This window comes from Lithobates pipiens, unplaced genomic scaffold (genome assembly GCF_037356315.1).
Source record: "Lithobates pipiens isolate NorthernLeopardFrog02 unplaced genomic scaffold, aLitPip1_a1.2 Scaffold_18, whole genome shotgun sequence".
Taxonomy (NCBI): Eukaryota; Metazoa; Chordata; class Amphibia; order Anura; family Ranidae; genus Lithobates; species Lithobates pipiens.
Genome location: NW_027507758.1, coordinates 626,082,433 through 626,090,156, shown reverse-complemented (window position 1 = coordinate 626,090,156; position 7,724 = coordinate 626,082,433).

Sequence of the window (7,724 nt, the reverse complement as noted above, 5' to 3'; positions counted from 1 at the left end):
AGCTCAATTCTGCCACCAGAATAATGGGGGCCACTTCAGCCTCGACTGCCGCTGCCCCTCACTGCGGGAGCCTCTGCACACCGCCCATCTGCCAAAAACACAGGGCAGTACTCCCAGGCAGTACAGGCTCTCCCTGAGCATGGAAGGGCAAGAGAGAGCCCACGGGAACCATCCAGCTAGTGGGAAGATCACAGACTCCTGGCAGAAAAAAAGAAAAGGATTTTCTTATCGTACATCACGGGACACAGAGCCATAGTAGTTACTATGTGGGTTATAGGCCACCTTCAGGTGATGAACACTGGGACACCCTAAGACAAGAAGTCCACTCCCTATATAACCCCTCCCACTACTGGGAGTACCTCAGTTTTTTCGCCAGTGTCTAAGGTGTTGGTCACGAGTAAAGATGGTGCTGTGCTGAGCTCCACTGGAGCAATCCTTGCTGGGGCTAGCTATGCAGCCAGATCCATTCAAAGTGTCTTTTAGGCTGAATTGAATGGTACCCAGGCCTCGTGTCCAAAGAAATGAGGTTTTGCCTGTAAACGCTTCTCTTTTTTTAGAGAGCTGGACCCCGGGATTAGTGATGGACGAACTTCCGACGGGACGTTTCGCGAAAGCGAAATGCGAACGGACCCAAACGTTCGCGAAACCGAACGTTCGCCGCGGGCCCCATTGACTTCAATGGGAGGCGAACTTTGCAAACCTTCATGTCGAATTTGCGGCCACGTGGTAATTATTAGGGGGTAAAACGTAGTCCCACCATCTGGACAATGACATAATACATGTATGAGGTGAATTTGGGATCGATAACTACAAGCATTTTTATTTTATTTGGGAAATTGTTCTAACAATTCAGGACTATGGAGCTAATGAAGGCAATGGAGGAGAGGGAAGGTCAGGGACCAGGGTAGGCAAAGAAGAGGGTGCAGGAGATGATCACCAGCAGCGTGACATACCGGAATGACACATGCACCGTGATAGAGGCATCTGACAGCAGCACCGTAATACAGAGCACTGACAGCAGCACCGTGACATACAGCGCTGACAGCAGCACCGTGACATACAGCGCTGACAGCAGCACCGTGACATACAGCGCTGACAGCAGCACCGTGACATACAGCGCTGACAGCAGCACCGTGACATACAGCGCTGACAGCAGCACCGTGACATACAGCGCTGACAGCAGCACCGTGACATACAGCGCTGACAGCAGCACCGTGACATACAGCGCTGACAGCAGCACCGTGACATACAGCACTGACAGCAGCACCGTAAGCAGCCCCAGGAGGAAGTCAGCACAGCACAGGGATGGTGTGATCCCCTCATAATAAGAACCCCCAGGAGGAAGTCAGCACAGCACAGGGATAGTGTGATCCCTTCATAATAAGAACCCCCAGGAGGAAGTCAGCACAGCACAGGGATATCATAAGCAGCCCCAGTAGAAATATGACACCGCTCAACCTCTTCAAAGAGGAGGGTAGGGGCATATAGTACGGTGTGCTTTTTTGGGTCAAGGAAGTGAGCCAAATGAATTAAGAAGGTCTGTGTGCTTGATTAAAAAAATAGTTTATAGACATATACATGGTCTACTGGTCACATGTGTTGAATTCCTCCGAGATCCATGCCTCATTCATTTTTAGAAATGTGAGGTAGTTAACACTGTCGTGAGCTAGGCGAGTACGCTTATCGGTCACAATCCCCCCTGCTGCGCTGAACGTCCTTTCGGACAGGACACTGGATGAGGGGCAAGCCAACAGTTCGATTGCAAATTGGGCAAGCTCTGGCCAGAGGTCAAGCCTGCCCACCCAGTAGTCTAGGGGTTCATCACTCCTCAGAGCGTCCACATCGGCCGTTAACCCAATGTAGTCGGACACCTGACGGTCTAGGCGTTCCCTGATGCTGGATCCGGATGACACCTGTCGATGGGTCGGCTGAAAGAATGACCTCATATCCGAAGTCACCAACACATCTTCAAACCGGCCTCTTCTTGCAGGCGCTGTTGGATTGGTACCCGCAAATCCTTCTCTGGGAGTGGGAATTGCTCCTCTGCCAGCGCACGCAAAAGCAGAATGCAGCATTTCTCGAAGCAAGGCCTGGAAGTGCTGCATTCTGACAGCCCTCTGCGACGGCGGTAACATTTCCGCCATTTTGTGTTTGTACCGGGGGTCTAAGTACGTTGCCACCCAGTACTGGTCCTTGACCCTCATGCTTTTTATACGGGGGTCCCTATTAAAACACTGGAGCATGAAGGCCCCCATTTGCACTAAAGTGGAAGCGGTGTGGTGGCCTGGCTCCTGCTCATCATCCAGGATAATGTCGTCCTCTTCATTCTCCTCTCCCCATCCTCGCACAACAGGGATCCCAGAAAGGTTTAAAGCATGCTCTTCTTGCTCCTGCTCATCCGCCCCGGCACCATCCTCCTCTGACTCCTCATCAGACTCCTGTTGTTGACTTGTCTCAGATAGAGTAGCCCCCCCTGGGAATTCATCCAGCGTTGCGACTCCCTCATCTTCCCGCTCCTGCTCCTCCACAGCCTGATCAATGACACGACGCAATGCACGCTCCAGAAAGAAGGCATAAGGTACCATGTCACTGATGGCGCCATGGCTGCGACTGACCAGTTTGGTGATCTCCTCAAATGGCCGCAGAAGTCTGCATGTGTCGCGCATGAGCAGCCACTGGCGCGGTGAAAAAAAACCCAGCTCCCCAGAACCGTTTCTTTCGCAGAGTTCATACAGGTAGACGTTAACTGCACGTTTCTGCTGGAGCAGCCTATCAAGCATATAGAAGGTTGAGTTCCATCGCGTCGGGCAATCGCAAATAAGACGTCTGACCGGCAGATGGTGTCGCCGCTGAATGTCAGCAAGGCGAGCCATGGCCGTGTAAGATCTTCTGAAATGGGCCGAGATTTTCCTTGCCTGCCGCAAGATGTCCTGGACCCCAGGGTATTTGACAAGGAATCGCTGCACGACCAAGTTTAAGACGTGTGCCATGCACGGCACGTGCGTGATTTTGCCCTGTTTCAATGCGCTAAGCAGATTGGCACCGTTGTCACACACCACTTTACCAACTGTCAAATTGAGCGGTGTTAGCCACTCATCTGCCTGTGAACGCAAAGCTGAAAGGAGTGCCGGGCCAGTGTGGCTCTTTGCTTCCAGGCACAACAGACGCAGCACGGCATGGCAACGTCTCACCTGGCATGTGGAATAGGTTCTGGGGAGCTTGGGCGGTGCAGCGGAAGAGACGCTAGCAGCGGAAAAGGAGGAGGCAGCTGAGGAGGAGAGGGAGGAGGATGGAGTAGGAGGAGGAGGAGAAGAAGAGTCAGGCCTGCATGCAATCCGTGGCGGTAAAACCAAATCTACACGGGTGCCACGGGTTACATGCTTGACGGCCGTCAGAAGGTTCACCCAGTGGGCAGTAAAACTGATATACCTTCCCTGCCCGTGTTTGCTAGACCACGTGTCTGTGGTCAGATGTATCTTGGCACCGACACTGTGTGCCAGAGATACATTCACTTGCCGCTGAACATGGCCATATAGCTCTGGGATGCCCTTCTCTGAGAAATACTTCCTTCCTGGGACCTTCCATTGTGGTGTTCCAATGGCCACAAATTTGCGAAAGGCCTCCGAGTCCACCAGTTTATATGGCAGTAGTTGGCGGGCTATGAGTTCTGACAAGCCAGCCGCCAACCGTTGGGCAAGAGGGTTATCCGGCGTCATCATTTTTTTACGCTCAAACATTAGGCCCACGGAAGCCTGCCTTTTTGCAGAAAAACGTGAGCTTGGCGTGATGGAAGGTGGAGTGGAGGACAATTGTGAGGAGAGAGGAGAAGGAGAAGTAGAAGACGAGGCTGGACGGTGAGAGCCTGCAGTGTGGCTTTGTGTGTTCCGTTGCTCCCACTGGGCTCGGTGATGGCTGCTCATGTGCCTTCTTAAGGCGGTCGTCCCTAGGTGAGTATTGGGCTTACCGCGACTAACGCGTTGACTGCAAAGATTGCAGATGGCAACGCTATTGTCAGCAGCGGACACGTTAAAAAAAGCCCACACTGCGGAGCCATGTGCCGGTGTCCTGGGAGCGCCAGATGTGACCGTACATGGTCGATGACTCGCTCCTGATACATTTGCAGTCTGCTTTGTCCCTGCTGTGCAATGTAAGTCATTGCTGCTTCTCCTCCCTATCTGCTGGTCCATATCTCCCTCTGAACTCCCCTCCTCTTCCTCTCTTGTGGGCACCCACGTGACATCACTAGACACGTCATCATCAACGTCACCTTCCCCACCGCTATAAGTAGAGATCTCGGAGTAGGCAGCAACACCGGGGACCAACCTCCTCCTTGGGCTGATCTGGGTACTGTCGTCAGACTGCTGAGTAGCGCTTGTTGCTACCTCCTCTTCCTGATCCAATACCAAGAGTGGCTGCGCATCAGAAATGTCCTCTTGATATGGATCGGAAAATAATTCCAGTGACTCAAGCGGAAGGTATGTGGTGGTGGTGGTGGTGGTCGTGTTGTTGGTGGTAGTGTCTTTGGGGGTGCACATAGCAGAGAGTGAAGAAGAGGGTGCAGATCGAGAGGATGAGGAGGGTGCAGAAGAGTAAGGCTGAGCGAGCCACTCAACCAAGTCTGGTGCATCCTTTAAAGTAATTGAACGCACCTTCTGCAACTTCCCACTTTGGCTCAAGCCTGTTGCTCCTGCCCTACCCCTACCACCCCTGCGGAAGGGCCTGCCTCTTCCTCTGCCTGTCATTTTTTAAATGACCCTGTGACAAAACTCTTAGTCCCTATACCGATGAAGGACTGCTGCAGTATAGGGCAGCAGTCAGCAGTGGTGCACGTCAACCCTATCTATTGTGGACCGATAGCGGTCCTTACAGAACAGCAGACTGTACCGCACTCAAGCCTATGTACCGTAGCACCCTATACCAAGTTACCAGTCCTTATAAGAACTTTTGTGGACCAAGCAGGTTGTGTATTAGTGTTTAGCAGACTGTACGTCAGTCCCTATACCGCTGAAGGACTGCTGCAGTATAGGGCAGCGGTCAGCAGTGGTGCACGTCAACCCTATCTATTGTGGACCGATAGCGGTCCTTACAGAACAGCAGACTGTACCGCACTCAAGCCTATGTACCGTAGCACCCTATACCAAGTTACCAGTCCTTATAAGAACTTTTGTGGAACAAGCAGGTTGTGTATTAGTGTTTAGCAGACTGTACGTCAGTCCCTATACCGCTGAAGGACTGCTGCAGTATAGGGCAGCGGTCAGCAGTGGTGCACGTCAACCCTATCTATTGTGGACCGATAGCGGTCCTTACAGAACAGCAGACTGTACCGCACTCAAGCCTATGTACCGTAGCACCCTATACCAAGTTACCAGTCCTTATAAGAACTTTTGTGGACCAAGCAGGTTGTGTATTAGTGTTTAGCAGACTGTACGTCAGTCCCTATACCGCTGAAGGACTGCTGCAGTATAGGGCAGCGGTCAGCAGTGGTGCACGTCAACCCTATCTATTGTGGACCGATAGCGGTCCTTACAGAACAGCAGACTGTACCGCACTCAAGCCTATGTACCGTAGCACCCTATACCAAGTTACCAGTCCTTATAAGAACTTTTGTGGAACAAGCAGGTTGTGTATTAGTGTTTAGCAGACTGTACGTCAGTCCCTATACCGCTGAAGGACTGCTGCAGTATAGGGCAGCGGTCAGCAGTGGTGCACGTCAACCCTATCTATTGTGGACCGATAGCGGTCCTTACAGAACAGCAGACTGTACCGCACTCAAGCCTATGTACCGTAGCACCCTATACCAAGTTACCAGTCCTTATAAGAACTTTTGTGGAACAAGCAGGTTGTGTGTTAGTGATTAGCAGACTGTACGTCAGTCCCTATACCGCTGAAGGACTGCTGCAGTATAGGTGAGCGGTCAGCAGTGGTGCACGTCAACCCTATCTATTGTGGACCTATAGCGGTCCTTACAGAACAGCAGACTGTACCGCACTCAAGCCTATGTACCGTAGCACCCTATACCAAGTTACCAGTCCTTATAAGAACTTTTGTGGACCAAGCAGGTTGTGTATTAGTGTTTAGCAGACTGTACGTCAGTCCCTATACCGCTGAAGGACTGCTGCAGTATAGGGCAGCGGTCAGCAGTGGTGCACGTCAACCCTATCTATTGTGGACCGATAGCGGTCCTTACAGAACAGCAGACTGTACCGCACTCAAGCCTATGTACCGTAGCACCCTATACCAAGTTACCAGTCCTTATAAGAACTTTTGTGGAACAAGCAGGTTGTGTGTTAGTGATTAGCAGACTGTACGTCAGTCCCTATACCGCTGAAGGACTGCTGCAGTATAGGGCAGCGGTCAGCAGTGGTGCACGTCAACCCTATCTATTGTGGACCGATAGCGGTCCTTACAGAACAGCAGACTGTACCGCACTCAAGCCTATGTACCGTAGCACCCTATACCAAGTTACCAGTCCTTATAAGAACTTTTGTGGAACAAGTGAGTTGTGAATGTTTAGCACACTGCAGCAGAAGGGCAGCAGTCAAGTATAATATCCTTTCTATATTTGGAAGAAAGAATATTATACATGTACAAGCCTATTACTGTACCACTGATACCAGTCCTGAAAAGAACCTTTGTGGAACTAATAGTAACAGCAAGTCTTTAAAATTACCCTCACTGCCTGACAACACTGCTTCCTTCCTGTCCCTATACAAATTGGCAAAAAAGAGTAGGCTGGAACGATTAGTGGTTACTGGAACAGCTCTTTTGTGGACCTTGATAGTAACAGCTAATGATGATGATGATGATGATGATGAAAGACTAATCTGGCTGTCCCTGTAGCATACACCGTCCTTTCCCTTTCTCTAAACTAACAAAAGACACTCAGGCTGCTGCAAGAATCAGCAGCACAGCAAACCTATCAACACCTAACACCTATACCAGTCCTGAAAAGAACTTTTGTGTACCAAATAGCTAGTGGTTTATCTCTCCCTACTCCACACAGGAACCTGTCCCTATCGTAACAGAAGAAAGAATGTAAAATGGCCACCGGATCGGGTGTATTTATAGGTTAGGGGGAATGTCCAAGTGTCCATGTGCTGTCATGTCTCAATTGGCTGTCCTGTATCACATGATAAACGTGTCACCAAAGGTTAAAGTTCTTGTATACATTAAACACGTAAGTCCGCCGCGGCGAACGACGGAAAAAGGCGTTCGAACGTGCGGACCGCGAATGTCGGAAATTCGCCGCGAAACGACCGCCGGGCGAAACGTTCGTCCATCACTACCCGGGATCCAGTACTTTTGACATTTAGGCCATAACGTTTTACTGGCGGAGGTGCTATTACAGGCCCAGGATTGTGGGTTCCCCCGAGGGTCCCTCAGCTCCTGAAGTTTTATTAACGGAACCCACCATGAAGGGTGAAGATTGGGTCTGTTGGTTTTACCACAGAAAAACCTGTGGCAGGAAAGGTAAGTGGAGTTTTCTAAGAAATGTTAGAATTTTCTTATGAATGTCTCCTTTACATTGGTAAACGTTGTCATGCCTATGTGTCACCACTGGGGGCTGTATGGAGCACATACCTTCTCATGCTTTGCTCCAAAGATCACAATGTGTCCGGAGCAGCAGGCTTCTTTTTTTCCTCCAGCTAGCAGCAGACCTCCGGTAAGTCTGGGGGGGGTGTTCTTTCTCACCAGACACCCCCCACCTGTGCTGTATTCTCCCC